Here is a 16,127-nt window from a genome sequence, read left to right on the forward strand (position 1 = left end):
CCAGTAACCCCAAGCAGTGTGTCTTTGCATATATGTGTGTGTGTGTGTGTGTGTGTGTGTGCATACATATCCTGTATCTGCCACATACTGTGCATGCATAAATGTGTGTGTGCGTGGCTGGGCACATTCTGTTAGCCCGCAGCGTGCAGTAGGACTTTTCAAGCTGCGGTTTAACCCTCAGGCCAACGCGCAGTGGTTGTTACACAACTATAATCCTAACATTATCAATATGTACGCACAAATAAGCACATAATTCCTTCTTTTCTTTTTTTTTTTTAAATAGCATAAGAGGTATGTGAGAGAAATAAAATCAATGACAACTCCAAAACGCTGTGATTGGTGTTCATTCCTGATGTTGCTTGGCTGCATAGGTGCCAGACAAATGTCTTGGCCAAAGATTATTAGATGCCTTCAACTTGAAGGGTAAGAACAGAGGAGAAGCCTTACATGAAACACAGTGGCGATAGTAAAAAATAAGAGCCCACGAGTCGGTCACAGTAGTGGCCGACTGAGTGAAATGAGCAAACTTAGCAGTGTGCCTGTGCTGACAAGAACATTGCGTACATATAGACCACAGGCCAAAAACATCCTGCAGTCCGACATATTACATCCACCTCAGGAGTGGAGAAAAGGGCTTAGCCCCAAATTGGGAAACCATCAACTTTGGCGCATTGACTTTCCTCTGTCTTCTTCTTCGCCATGATCCAAAAGGCGAACGAACAACATTTATAAAGGCGGGTTTTTCCAGGGCGAGATCCTGATTTGAAACAAAATATACGTAAATCCATCAATCGAACAGCGCTCTTAACTGGGTTATTTAAATATAGAAAACGTGTCTCGTAAAGGCAGAAGAACATGACACTCCGAGCTAAACTGCTTCATGTTCAAAAAAATAGGAGTAAGATTCAGGGGTTAGGGTTGACCCGTGACCTTCTGACCTGGCTGTCCAGCCCCGGCTAACTAGCCTTGCAAGCGACTCACTCAACGCCACTTGTGGCTTTCACCGGCTACCGGCACTCAGTGTTTGCGTCCATTCTCCCGTAGAGAGCGAGTGTCAGTCTGTTTGCCTGCCAGCTTGCTGCTCCCATAAAGATGTAGGAATGAGGGACCGATCTCATTAGGGAAAGATTAGGCCAACATCTGTTTGCTGTCCCGATGCCACTACCGCCGCTGCAGTGGAGCCGCGATGAGTGCTAATGCCACTACCAGGCTATTGTACAGTGAACATGCACACAAACACAACCACTTTACACACAATCCGAGCCGCTACCAGATACTAATCTCTGCTGTCGTTGGTTTACAGCGGGAAAGCAAGCAGAGGCCAGAATATGTCAATGTGTGTGTGTGTGTGTGTTGTCTTTGACCCACATTTATAGTCAAGTCCACACACGAAACACAAAACAACACCAGAGGGATGAGTGGGCAAACAAGGACAGAAACCAAACATTTATCATTCAATGAGAGGGAGAGAAAGAGTTTGAGGGGGAAAAGTGAAAGACGTGACGGGGTTAAATGTAACAGAAGGTTTATTGTTTGTGCTTCTTCGGGGAGGGCGAAGGGGGAGAACGGAGGTAATGGGAGTAGAAGAGGAGGAGGACAGAATGGAGGGCAGTCATGCTCACTATGCGTCTGCAGACCGGAAGCCTCCTTCAAAACGAAGGTGATTTGGATGAACAAGAAGTACATTCTATGTTAGTGACTGTGAAGAAATGGTTCCAAACGCTGCCCACATGGACAAACGTCTTGTGGGCACAGAAGACCGAGACTGTTTGGCAATGACAATGACAAGAAGTATGTTTGAAGGCGTCAAGGTGAGAACACTGTACCAAAGCGCAAAGCTTCTGCGGTGCTCTTCCCAAATCCCTGACCTCAACCCTGGTCCAAAAAAAAAAAAAAAAAAAAAAAAAAAGCTTAAAAGCGGGGTCCTTACCAGGAAACCAATCCATTTTCCTGCCAAAGAGAGTCAAATACCCAGCTAAAATGTTCCCAGAGCTTGCTGATGGCGATAAAGAGCGTCTGGCACAGGTCAAATTGATAAGGGACATATAAGGGGGTAGGTATGTACTGTATAACTGCATTTGAGCCTCTTATGTGTCATTTTGACCTGCGTGGAGTAGAAAAACTAAACTTTTCGGGGATTAAAAAAATGATGCGTTGTAAAGTCATTCAGTTCAGGAAAAAGAGCAGTTCAACAATCCAAAGCCGAATTAACATGGCATGACCGGATGTACACTTCTCAGGGTAACTGTATAAAAGCAGTCTGATGGGGCAACTGAGTGCCCACGGGCACCAAGACTGATTTACAAAGATGACACCCAAGTATTTGTTCCTTTTTTTTTTATTCAAAGGAAAGTAAAAAGCAATAGGTGTAATGTTGTTATTTTCAACTGAAAAGTAAACCTGACCCATTTTGTGTGTGCGGATGTGGGGCCGAATGGATATTTTTCTTCCTCTAAAGTGCTGTCAAGAAAAAGATTGAGAATCTTTGTTTGAAATGATTAACACCTACGGTTGCTTTAGTAGGTAAACATCTCGACTCATTCATCTCCACTCATGACAGTCGAGGGATGAAAAAAAACAATCTTTACAGTATGTCATATTTGCTTTGGATCTGACATTAAAAGTCAACCCATCTTACGATGAGAATTAACCCCTTACATGAGATCACTCTTTTTCAACCTCTTTGGTGACGGTTGGACGAGCAGGATTGTTAACTTTACAACATACTGCATTTTTTTGTTTTTTTAAGCTACATCTTATTCGGAAAAATGATTGTGAATGTGTCAGAAACAGTCCCACATTGCAGGATTGATGCCAAAATGATCCATCCGTTCTGTGGTTTAGGTGCGACGATGGAGTCCTGCTCAGGACAAGCCGTGCAAATCATGCAAAGCACAGAACTAAAACACACGAAGCACACGAAGATGCACTACTGCACTCATTCATCAACTACAGATGAAACACACACAACCAGTGTGCACACTTGTCTATGAGAGGGATTTCCAAACTACAAACTAGCCAGATGGCTGGCAATCTCCTTGGCAACTTTTGCAGACTTTTTCCGAGGGAATGTGCTTTTTGGCATGTTTGCAGAGAGGCTATCCATTAAGTGTGAAGCGAGAGCCAAGAGGTGATTAGCTTTGCTTGAAGCCGAGGGTTACCCTGATCCTGTTCGTCATATAAAATTGCACCCACCTCTATCGCTTCCTGCTATCTGGCATTTGAAAAGAATTGTTAAATCAATGATATTTAGAAAAACATTCAAATGAGTGATTTGACAGCATATTCAGCGCTCATTATTCTACAATAATCTGATTCACAGACAGAATGGATGCCCCCAAAATCAGAGCATAGGACATATTTGAGAAGGTCAAAATGATTGATTGAGTTAAGAATTCCCTACTTTTGACTGACACCCAAGGTCCAGCCCACCCTAATGAAGACGCGCAGTATGGAAAATGTATAGATGGACGTATGCGTCATTGATTGATGAATTCACCATAAGGCGTAGCGTATTCAAAGGCGCAGTCTCAGTGACGGAGTCTCTAGTTCTGTATTTAACATAAATAAGGCGCACCGTATTATTGGGCGCAGGCATGGTAAAACGTACGCTATAGCTTCAAACATACGCGAGCATGCATGCATGCACGCTAATACAATGTTTTTAAAAAGGCAGCGGGAGCCAAAACTGAATTCGCTTGTACTTTATTGAAGTATTTAACAACGTACTCATGTTATTTCTTTATCATTCCTCATTTACAAATCCATCAAAGTCCTCATGTTCTGTGTCCGAAATGAACAGCTGGGCAAGTTCTCCATCAAACACGCCAGGTTCGAGTCAGTCTCGTTGCCGTGCGGTTCCTCAGAAACCATGCCGGCTTTTACGGAAGCTCGAACAACAGTGCAAGCGGACACGTAGGCCCGAGCATCAAGCATCCGCAATCCATTCACAAGTTGTGGCGTAACTCGCCCGGCGCTGCCTCCCAGTCTTAGTAAAGATGTGTTCGCCCTCTGTCATCCATGGCTCCCACGCCGCTCGCAACTTCACTTTGAACGCCCTGTTTAAAGCGATGTCCGGCGGTTCGTCAAGCCTCCCGGAATGATGGAAAGCTCCGAGTTATTGCACTCAGTCGAACGGGGACTGTAGAGACGCTTCTCCCGGCTGTTGTCTGCTCGTTAATCCATTGCTCGAGTAGGTCTTCCAACTTGGGCCACCTCGCCTTGCTTCTGCGTTTTGTTTTTGTTTTTTTTCCCCACAGAAACTCAGCTTCGTCTTCTTGACTTGGCGAACCGTGGATTCGTCGATCTTGAATTCTCTCGCGGCTGCTCGATTCCCATGTTCCTCCGCGTAACTGACAGCCTGCAGTTTAAACTGCGCTTCGTAAGCGTGTCTCTTCGGGGGTCCTGAGCCAAACCGATGCACATACCGGAACTATATACCTACTGGGGGGCGTGTCTTTAGCGTCCTCTGTCACGCGCACCCTCCCCCTTTAACGTCCGCATGCTGTCCTCGGTCACGTCCGCCTTCCTCTATCTAAGCAGCGTGTCGGCAGGAAATGCTCCCAGTCAGTCAAGCGGAGCGCTCGTTAAAGTCACACAACAACATTTACAAATTTTGGAACTCGAATCCAGCCTCGCCTCTGTGGAGTTTGCATGTTCTCCCTGTGCCTGCGTGGGTTTTCTCCGGGTAATCCGGTTTCCTCCCGCATCCCAAAAACACGCATGCTCGGTTGATTGGCGACTCTGAATTGCCCGTAGGTATGAATGTGAGTGCGACTGGTCGTTTGTTTATGTGTGCCCTGCGATTGGCTGGCGACCGGTTCAGGGTGTACCCCGCCTCTCGCCCGAAGATAGCCGGGAGAGGCTCCAGCACACCCGTGACCCGCGTGAGGATAAAGCGGTGAGGAAAATGGTTGGATGGATGGATGGATGGATGGATGGATGGATGGCTAATGTGGTCTGTACAAAGAAGAGCCCCACGTTTGAGCAAACGTTTGGATGACTCTGCTGAGAATTGTTTTGGAGCTTTATATAATCTTCTTGATTTGATCAGAACCATCATGTGATCCTTGTGGCAAAATCCATCCAACATGGAATTGGCGTGGATTTCAAAGTATTTTCGGACATTTTTCACTACTATGTTGTGTTGACTGAAGGACCCTTTTTCATTTCAATATAATATGCTCGTGTGATAAAAAATGGAGCGCAACAACACTTTGCCAGTAGCAGGATAATAAATGACAGCCACTGCTCCATGTAGGGTCGCTGACAGTGTGACGCTTCACTCGTCTGCCTTGAGTGCACGTTGAGTTCCTACTCGGCGACGGTGACAACGTGAGTGCGAATGCTTGTCTGTCTCTGTACTGTAAGTGTTCTGCCTTCTGCCTAAAGTCCTACGGGATAGCCTCCAGTTCCGCACAGCCCCGAACAGGATAAGCAGTGTAGAAAAGGAAGGGATGTGGATCCATGTCGATTGGTCTGTCTTTTCTCTTGCAGCGACTCATTTTCGTTTTCCGTCTCTGACAGTTTGAAGTCAATACCAGCAAACAAGCAACGATTTCTGGCCGCTTCCAAAAGTCATGGAAGAGAGAGGGTAGAGGACTTGGACGAAATCACCCTCACAGATGTGATTTAAGTCAATATTAAACTACTGTGTATGCATTTATATTTGTCTTAAAAAAAAGTACACTCAAAGGGCATCAAGCGACGACGACTGCCCTTCGCTTGACAGAATAATTGCAGAGAGAATTATTAATACGGCCGGATTTTTCATATTTGAATTTCCTTGTAACCCCTGCTTGCTTTTCTTGTGTGTTTCTACAGGTTTGAGCAATCCGTGTGGTGTTAAAAAAATATGAAAGAGAAAAAATAACAGCCCAGCTGTCAAATGTAGCGTCTTAACACAAACCATCTGGTGGAACGATGGAGGTAAACAGACGCAAACAGAACTGGGCTGAGAGCAAGAGGAGGGTGGAAAAGGAGGCAGTTGAGGGGAGATGGGGTGGGCCAGGCCAAATGTTAAAAAGGAGGAGTAGGAGAGATGGGAGACAGGAGGAGGGAAAGCGAGAGTTTCGATCGCGAGACAAGGGAATGGCGCAGGCTGAGCGGGAGGGGGGACGGACGACGGGGCGGGCGGTGGTGCCGAGGGTGGCAAATGTTGTCTGTGAACAAATTAAGGCATTGTAATCGGAACTTGACAGAAGGAGAGGAGGAGTGGGCGCTTCAAACATTTGTCTGCGTGTATTCTTGGCGACGACGATACAATAGCGGGGCCTTGTTCCAAAATGCTCGAAGAACACTCAAGCTGGGTTTCAGGGGGTGAGAAATGCATTTGAAAAGGTCAGCTTTGTGGGACTGTCTCTTACCTGTTGGAGGACGACGGGGGCAACCGCGGCAGAAGGTCAGGAGAACAAACACGGAGGGAGCCTTTATTAGCATGTTTCTGAACACATCCATCCATAAGTTCTATCCTGCGAGGTCACATGGGGATAAGGGTGTGTAAAAATAGCCATTCGGCAATGCGTTGCCATTTTTCTTTTCGACGCTGCAAAGCCGCTGGATCGATTCCCCTCCTAGCCACTGTGAGGCGCTGCGCGCGTGCTTCCTGTCTGGACGGAAGCCGAACACGACGGCCACTCGAGCGAACAGCGGCTGCGGCGACAGCTACTTCCATTTTAAATCTGACGTTCGGGCTCATTTATTGGCCTGTCAATCCGGAACACAGAAATGAGCAAAAGACACTCCAACCGCCAGACGCAATTCCGACACGAAAACTCACCAGAAACACCAAGTTAAGTTAAGACAGCGGTTTTGGAGGAGTCATTGAAGTTGACAGAAAGCGCAACTAACCGCTACGTACGTAACTACCACTTCTCGTTTCATTTCTCTGCAGATGAGAGCCCGCGACGCAGCAGCCACATAGGGAAGGGCCAACGCGGCCGACGCAATCAACAAATTAGCTCACAATGCCGCAAACGTTAGGTATTACTTAAATACCCTGCAAATAACAATAGTAACCCGAATAGGTCAAGAAAGATTGTTCAAGATTGTTACTTTTGCAATACACAGCTGTCACCGTCTTTTCACTTTTGCACTCCATATGAACTAAGTTATGTGCATGAGGAAATAAACACAATTTAAGTTCCCATGCACTTGACCTTTTTAGTGTTTCTATACAGCGGCGGTATTTTTTTTTTTTTGTACTCCATATGCACCAATAAGTTATGTGCAAATGTTTATTTTCAGATGTTTCATTGCTTCAAAAATATTTGTACATAAAGATTTCAACATTTACCATAATGATTTGTGTACTTTTTTTCGGAACATTTAAATCAATGTCGAATCGAATTGCAACCCTAAAGGATGGATATCCCATCGAAATCGAATCCAATCGTGAGGTTCTTAACAACGCCCGGCCCGACGAGAGGATGAAGTCTGTCCCGGCTGACCAAAGTTCAGAGGTGGGCTGATCCCCTGACACAGAAAAAGGAGAGTTGAGATCGATACATCGTTTGATGGTTCGTGAGAGGGAGCCGGACTCATGAACCCGCACCTCTGGTTTATTTTCAGGCAAACGCTTGTGAGGCTCGCCCATCGCAGATGAATACGACGCTTGAAACGCATAACTATCAAATAAGTAGCGTGAAAGAATTGTTTGTCTTTGTCAGTCACATCGCCTTCTCTTCTCTGTGCATTCGTCCGTGCGGTGTTAGGCAACACGGGAGCTGATGAGGCCAGACATAAGGTCAGTGACCTCAGGTCCTACTCTAATTGGTCCCGTGATAAACAATCTCCCTCTCTCTTGGGACTGCGGCACACCGGGGCTTAGTGGAACAAGGGTAGAGTAACAAGAGTCTGACCAGGCCGCCTCCCACTCAAGCATTTGCTAATACGCTAATTCATTTGAAGAGTCCGACATTCCCTCACTGCTCCTTCCTGAAAACAGATGTTAAGATGAGAGGGGGGGGCAAGGGGCAGCGGTGACAGGGGGCGCTTGATCTTTCAGAGTCAAACACAGACACGCTCATCTTCTCGCAAAAGGAGAAAGAAATGAACGAATTTGACTGGGCAAGGATGAGAATCCTTCTGACGCCTCTTTCTCTGACGGGTCAAATGCATGACAGAGACATTTCACAGCTTGCTGCATGTTTGGCCAATTCTCCCGTGCTCGTGACAATGTGCACAAAAGCCAATCAATAATCAGTGCAAGCGTGGGTTGCGCTAACCAACCGCATTGTACACGACGGTATGTTTGTGATGAAACACAATCGTGTGGAAGATGTTTATTGTCCTTAGCGAGGAGAAGCGGTGCGGAGGATGAAAGAATCAAAGCTACGTGTCGAGCTTTTGAGTGTGCCCGACATCTGATAAGATCCAATACAAATGACAACGTTTGGCTCTTCGCTTCGCAGTTTTTTAATAGGTCTCCGACAGTGTCCATCATCAAACAGCGTTTGCATTCGCTCTCATTAGACAGTGCGGGTGTTTCATGTGTATTGTCCAGTAGAAGGTCGGAGAGAGAAATTTGGAAAACAAAACTGAGCATTGTATAGTATACAAAAATTGAAGTTGCCATTTTGGACTTGGGTTGCAGTGAGTTGAGGCTAACACTAGCAAATGCTTGGTTTCATTTATTCCTTCGTTGAATTGATTGCTGTCCAATTTGTCAGGGAGATCTGGAAGTGATCTGTGACCCTGATAGGAGGAGGTGGCTGGGACGAAGCACGCACGTGTGTACGTGTGAGGGAGGGTGGTCCAGGGAGGCCCAGTTGTTGTAACCTCTGACCTTTTGGCACGCTCCAGGGCCTCCCTAAAGCCACTTCAAATGCACCCTGCATGTGACCCCCCCCCCCCACCCCCGTGCCACAGCAACACCGAGGAAAGGAAACAGTGAGAAGGCAGCTCGCACAACAAGGAAACTCTGGTTCTGCTGAAGTTATCTATCATGATATCATTATGCAACCAAAATGGTTATTTGCCTTAAATGTCTTGAGCTTCCATTTTGATTAGCGCTATAACAAAGTTTGTAATAACACGTTTACTAGCAATGTATTGGAAAATACAAGGTTCATTCCAGCCAGGCACTTTCGCTACTTTAATAGACATATTTACTCCTTTTTTTTCCTGCCTCTCCCGCTCTTGGGGCGAGTCTGACCACAGTGCGGCAACTCTTTCCACACAAACACTCTGACCCACAACATCAAGCCCGCCCGCCCCACCACCCCACCACCCCTCTGCCCCGCAGCGAGATAGATGACAGATAACAGAATCCCGTGTCAGTCTTTGCCATTGGCATTTGCCTTAGCGTGTGTGGTCTGATTAGTCAAGCCCCTGTAGTTTAGTCCCAACGCAGCGAGTATGTGGCGCAGGCGGGACCCCTCTGGCTGATGAGCGGGCGGAGATGCGGGGGACACGCCGGCACGAGGAAACGCGATATCATACGCGAGCTGTCAACTTTCAGTGACAAAGCAGAGCCAGAGCGCTGTTGCCAGGCCAACATCATCTCAAAGCAGTTGATTTCACTGCGGCCCCCCTATTACTAACCGACGTCAAATCCACCTGACAGTTGACGGGAATCTGTGATCAATCATCATGATGAAGCACCCATTCGCCCTGTGTAAATATACAGTTTAACATAATGCACAGTAAGTGTTGCATGCGTACTCCAGTCCACATCCAGGAATTCCCTTCAAACATTGGTCTCCTACCACACTCGCTTACACTTCCAAGACTGAGGTTGGAGGGAGGGTTTTGCATTTATTTTGGCTGTCTAAACAGGCTAACATAGCCAGACCAGAGTCTTCCTAGGTTTCTTCTGGCCCGTGGAGCAGAAACAAGGTAGCGACCGCTCTAAAGAGGAAGATTGCATTACTGGCTCGGGATGCCACGATCATTACTCTAATTCCGGGGGGAAATAGGATCACTTTTCAAGTGGATCCAACAATACACAGTGATAATTAAGTTTGCTTCTAGCGAAAAACTTCAATTGCATGGTTGTTGAGGACCGCAGTGTAACTTACCAGGTGTTCGGCAGTTGTTGATGACGCTGTATATGAACTCAAAACACAGAATTCTGTAACATAATGCATGCTAAAAATAAATCTGTTCAATGTTTTTTTAAAAAGAAGAACAAACCAACCAAATGCCACAACTTCAAAATAGAAGAAGAAGAAGAAGAAATGACTTTTGGCCGAGGTCTCGTGTACTGTGAGATCAAACCAAACAAACATTGAACGTGACCCAAATAAAAGTGTGACCGGGGTTGTGCTCACACAAACATCTGCAATGGATGACTATCAATCAACACAATGCACTCAGTTGAATTTCCAATGAAACTTACCCGAACTGGAATGTGTCTCGCAAATACTTTCAACAGTTGGGAGAATTGCTAAAAGGGAAAACTAACATTTTACCTTGGTGGGGTTTGAATGAAATGATATGTCCTTTTTTATGACCCCTCATTCAAAAGTTAACAATAAAGACCATTGTTCATTTCACCTCCCAAAATACAGTGCTGAACAAATTTATGACATCGTTGGGAATATTGGTCTCAGAGACCATCCGACATCATGAAACACTTAAATGCAGAGCGACATTTTCAGTAAGCTCTCAAGGGCGGCGGCAATATCCTTACATTGAGTGGCCATCTAACACATGTGTTGACCACTGTATAATAGCACAGCAAAACAACGCAACCGATACATCACTAAGAGACGGTGCGAGAGGCGATGGCGTTGTCAGATCTGAAGTCGCTCAGTACTCGAGTTCCCGTGAAGGATGGCGTACGAATTCAGCAATGTGCTGCTAATGTTTTACAAACAACTGCTGGCCGTATTGCCAATCGCAACTGGCAGAATTCCCTGTTTCGGGGGGGGAACGATTTTGATTTGGGCCCACCGCTCAGCAGATTGAGCTGTGATAGCGTCCGTGTGTGTGTTCGCCATCACACATGTTGGAACTGTCATCGCATTCGTCTGCTCAAAGAACTACGCATACATTGGCCACATGCATACGGAGTGAAATATTGAGACGAGCCGCTGAGAGCGCGACTATAGTGCGCAGGAACCATTCCTACCATTTGAATCATTCTTTACAGATAACGGCCTCTGCGTGCGATTGCAAAGGAATGCGGCGTTACGCGTGCCCGACGCCTGCCGATGTTGACCCGCTGGCGATTTAGAGGTCAAACTCCGGCTGATCGATATCTTGCTAAAGAAAACCTAGAATGACAGATGTAAGGAATTCTGCAGTCAGTGAGCCCAACGAATGTTCAAAATCCAGCCTCCCTCCCGCTCTCCTCTCGCCGCCAGCCACCGAGACCATTGCAGCAATTAGTATAATGAATGTGGTTTCACTGGTAGGTAACACCACATTGCGTGGCAAAGCCCCTTTCCCCACATTCGGTCGCTCAGCTATGAATGCTTGGTTTCACTCCCTCTCTCTTATACCTCCTAACTCCTACACCCCTCCTTTCCGCTGTGTTCAAATCTAAACAAAAGGCACATCTGGTTTGTCTCTTGCCCCCCCTTCTCCGCTCTCGCCTGGTCGCTCTGTAAACTCTCCTTGTTTCTCGTCCTTTTGGGCTGGTTCGATCAGCATTAGAGGAACACTGATTTGCTCCAGTGCCAACCGCTCAATTGCTCGAGTCCGACTCTGTTGCATCCCCCGACCGACCCCATGTATACAAACTGCTCGCTGCCTCAAAAACCATTTGTTTATCCAACACCGGTGGATGACGGAGTTGTCTCGAGCTTGAGCGTGGTGAGGCAGCGGAGCTTCGGCACTCATCTCCTGCACTTTAAATGCACGAGAGATAAGGAAGTATTGATTTCTCTCTCAAAAGAGAAGCTTCCTCCTCTGCCGTGCCCCTCCTGTCGCTCCAACGGGCCCACGGACACCGTCGCGTACACCGCCAATGGAGCTGCAAAAAAGAAGAGCGGGATTGATGCTCATGTCATGGAAATACTGCGGACCCCCGCTAATTGCGGGGTATCGGGACCAGGCTGCACCGAATTGCAAAAATCTGCGGATAATTGATTAGAATTGGAATTGGAAAAACACTTCTTTCTTTTGTTTAAACCCCCCAAAATATTGAATAAAGCACCAATAAGCGTTTTGAGGCTTGGTCCCTCCCCCCAAAAAACAAAAAGAAATCTGCCTAGTCGGTGAATCCGCGGATGGCGAACCAAACTGCAAGTTTGCAGGCGTTCGCCGTATGTGGCATTTTTACGCTGATTCACCTACCAGGTTCTGTCTTCCAAGGTCAAATGGGTCACCGTATCTAGAAAAACATCACGGTTCCACATCTGGACCCAAGGTGCTTATTATTCAACCACAATCAGCATGTTTGTTGGTTTTGTTTTGTTTTGAAACCTTTGCCTTGTCTCCGTTTATGTCATGATTTGAGAGCACTCTTTTCATTTGCTCTCCTCCAAACTCTCTTTCCCCCCCCCCCCCCCCCCTAAGATTTTATACAGAAAAACATTCCTGGTGTTCCACACGGTTCCAGTGAAACCTGGTGCTTATTTTCAGTGCCCTAAATTGATAGCAAATGTGAGAAGAGATCTCGCCTTTCGTTCACTCTTTGCTCCCTTCAGTCTTACCGCAGTTCTCCGCCTCCTCCATTTTTGGCAATAACACTGAGGATACGTGGAACATTTGCATGACCATATTGAACCCCGGAGTTTGATGTTTTTAAAGGTGTTCTACTTTGTATCTAACTGCATGCGTTTTGGGAGAATTTCTGGGGTAAGAAAGCTGACAGCCTTGAGACTGACTCATGGACTTGTTGTTTTTCCAATAAGCCCCCCCCCCCCCCCCCCCCCCCCCACTGAAGTATGGAGGCCAAAGCTGGTCAGCTTCAGCTGTCTTTACCCATAATTCAACAATCTCACTGGGTTTCTTTTCTCTTTTCTCTTCTGCAGCTCGTAAGTGAAATCCTCACTGCTCCGTTCCTTTTGTGCGGATTTGGAGCCCTGCTGGACCCGAATGCTTTCCATTGTCATGGATGTAAGCCAAAGAGAGAAATCGAGCCTCATAAATTGCCTCTCAGTCGGTGAGCCCGATAATAGTTTGATTACATACAACGGGAGCGCCGAGACGTGAAAATTGTGACATTGCTATTTGTCATATTGTCGTCAAGCAACTCATCACACAAATCATGACCAGAAATCCGTTTCACTCGCATGACTGAGACAAGTAGTAGCAACTCCTTATATTCTGTAAAGCTGCAAACATTAGCTGGCACAACCCTGAATAACGGCAACTTTGAGAAGCACTGAATTATGACTGATGAGGCCAAACTACATTTCTTTCGTCTTCCTACATTTGCTATGACTGGAATGGATTTGCATTTCACCTCTTCTTAGCTGTCATTATGCCTTGAAACTCGGACTTGTTTACCTGCCCTCTGGAGGCTCAAGGTCCCACACGGCACCGACTCAAATCAATGTACCGACTATCGGACGGCGGTGGGCTTGCTGGTGGTTACTGAGCTCTGCACGGATGGAGAGCCAGGCCTGCCTGTTTGTGCTGGCCAATTTTCAGCATTCCACATGTCCTTGTGATTTTTGTTCTCTGACCTCAGGAGACCCTCCACGCTACTGTAAGTTATACTCACACCAGGAGAACAGATGGCTCGGGAGAGAACACTGGAACCCTATCGGTCTTCTGGCCTCCAAATGCACGATGTGAGAAAAAAGACGCACTGCAGCTAGACCGTCGTAAACATCGGCCAATCTGATGCACCGTGTAACATAACGTAATATCTCGTAGATTTTTGACATATTTCCCATGGGGATACATTGGAATTCAAGATGTCATCATCCGAGCACTGTCAGAAAAGCTCCAGGGCTGGCGATACAAAACGGGTCACCTTGATAAGCATGAGAAGCCATGTGCACTTGACAGAAATGTGGATCATGTTAATATTAAGACTAAACTAAAAATCCCCCAAAACATCACTATACAGGAAACCCCCAAAATGGCATGTTTGTTGAGCTATTAATATTGCACCTTCAAAGTTCAAAAACCCATAACAGACCCGTGTGGGGACTAACCAGTAGTATAGATTGATGATACAGATGTGAAATTGACCACATTTGGACATAGGTGGCTCCTGCCCGACAGGGACGACACGCGTATTCCGAAATAACACATAAAAGCCAAAGATACCGGACACTTGCAGAATGGGTGAACCCTTCAGACGGTCATGAAGCTGAAGTCTGGTGAGATATGCTGATGTCTCCATTATAGAGTATGTTGCCGTTCCAGTGAGATTCTGGGAGTTTGCGTATCTTGGAAAATTCCAAGTGGAAGGATGATGCTGAGTGTGTGGCCATAGGATGGTCAACACAAATCTAATTATGTGCTAACAAAGTCACAGATCATATTGAAGAATTGTTCTGAGACTTTTCATGGGCCAGGGGAAATAGCCACAATCTTCTAAGTGTCAACGCACCCGTGTCTCCACAAAATTCTAGCCAGTGCTGGAAAATAGTTAGTTCATCGACTTTAAGGGCAAAGTGTGTCACTTTATGTTGGCATAACAGTGTCAGTGTCACCTTGCCCTTCTGCGTCACAATAGTCAACTTAAATGACCTTGCAGGCCGCTCTGCAAGATAACACGGAGCAGAAAGGAAAGCGGTATTCACTGAGTTTATGTGTGCCGTAAAGTTCCAAACTATAGAGGGCATCTGGCAAGGTACCCCGCGACATCGGCGTGCGGTGGGTGCTCGCACAAGGTTAGGAGGAGACGGAGACCTGGTTGAGCTAAGACGAAGAGAGGGAGGTGTGCTCACACGCCAAATAAGAAAGGAGCACGGCCTTGGGCCTGATCTAAACAGGATTTACCTGTTGCTGCCCGGAGTTGACTCTCTTCCCTCAACAGTGCCGCAAGGCCAAAGAACCCAAAGACCTTGTTAATTACAACACGTGTGCATGGGCTGTTGCAGAATTGATCTCCTTCTGTACACTTTCTCATCTCGAGTTCTTCAATTCTCAGACAATAACAGACTGAAATGGAAGCGCACACCTTTCCATGAACACTTTTATTTTCATGCATATTCTTCAGTCAACCCGCTGTACTCGGTGTCCGCCAAAGGAATCATGAATTCTAACTAACTACATAATATGATGCTGTAAATCCTCATTGGAAAACAGTAGCTTGGCAGGTGCAGAGGTGGAGGAACAGCAGTGTCCCGACCGCATCGCAATAAGCGCAGGGCAAATGCGACAAGCTGGGAAAAAGCACCGGAAAGGGACGTGGGTTCGGATGAGGCAGAATTCAGAGAAAGAAGACGATCCAGACGGGGTCCGCGGGAAAAAGAATAAAGAAGGAGAGAAGACGGGACGGGACTATTGTAGTCCTAGAGAGTGAAAGTCGTAAAACAGCGCTGTGTCACCCAGTGACCACATCAAGGCTTCTTCTTAATAACAGGCTTACAAAGCACATGCCGGCGTGAATGGTAGCGTGTGTGACTGTTTGTGCTGTTCAGTCTGAGCTTTAACTGGCTACATTAACCGTGCTCTGCATGGACATACGTAAAGTACATTTTCCATATCATCCATGCAGCCTTTCAACCAACAAGATCAGTTTGGCGTGCCATTTTTTGGTTTTTTTTAATGGATGAAAGTTGTCAAGTAGGGTATTAAAAAAAACAAATCCAAAAAATGATCCACATCTTGACACTCTTATGTTAACTTTAGTCTGTTGATTAGCCAACAAAACATAAAGGCGGTGGGAGAAATATTACTTCAAAGGGAAGATGTATCCGAGAAATTGGTTTGAAACAAAAACATGGCCCAAATCAGTATTATTTTTGTCCGGCTGCTGTAAAAGCTACCACTCAAGCCAGACCAAACAAAAACTCGAACAAATAATACCACTTTTTATTCCACTTTCATGCCACATTAACTGTAATTGGTCGCTGGAAAAGTATGTTATGCCATATCTCAAACACTAAACATGTTTTTTTTGTTCTCTTCTCCATGAATACTCAAAGGCAAACATCAGTTATGGCATGATTGTTTGGGCACAAAATCAGAACTCGCATGTATTTTCCCCGCAGCTGGTTGTTGGACAAGCTTGTCACATGCAACGAGAAAAACCCGAGATCCCAAAGAGACAT

The 16,127-nt window shown here is 46.2% G+C and overlaps 1 protein-coding gene across 16 annotated transcripts in view; it reads right to left on the bottom strand.

Moving 5' to 3' along the window:
- The window catches only part of nfixb (nuclear factor I/Xb), a 123,273-nt gene that overhangs the window by 52,413 nt on the left and 54,733 nt on the right, over positions 1-16,127 (bottom strand). The window lies entirely within an intron of this gene.

This window comes from Phyllopteryx taeniolatus, chromosome 16 (genome assembly GCF_024500385.1).
Source record: "Phyllopteryx taeniolatus isolate TA_2022b chromosome 16, UOR_Ptae_1.2, whole genome shotgun sequence".
Lineage (NCBI taxonomy): Eukaryota > Metazoa > Chordata > Actinopteri > Syngnathiformes > Syngnathidae > Phyllopteryx > Phyllopteryx taeniolatus.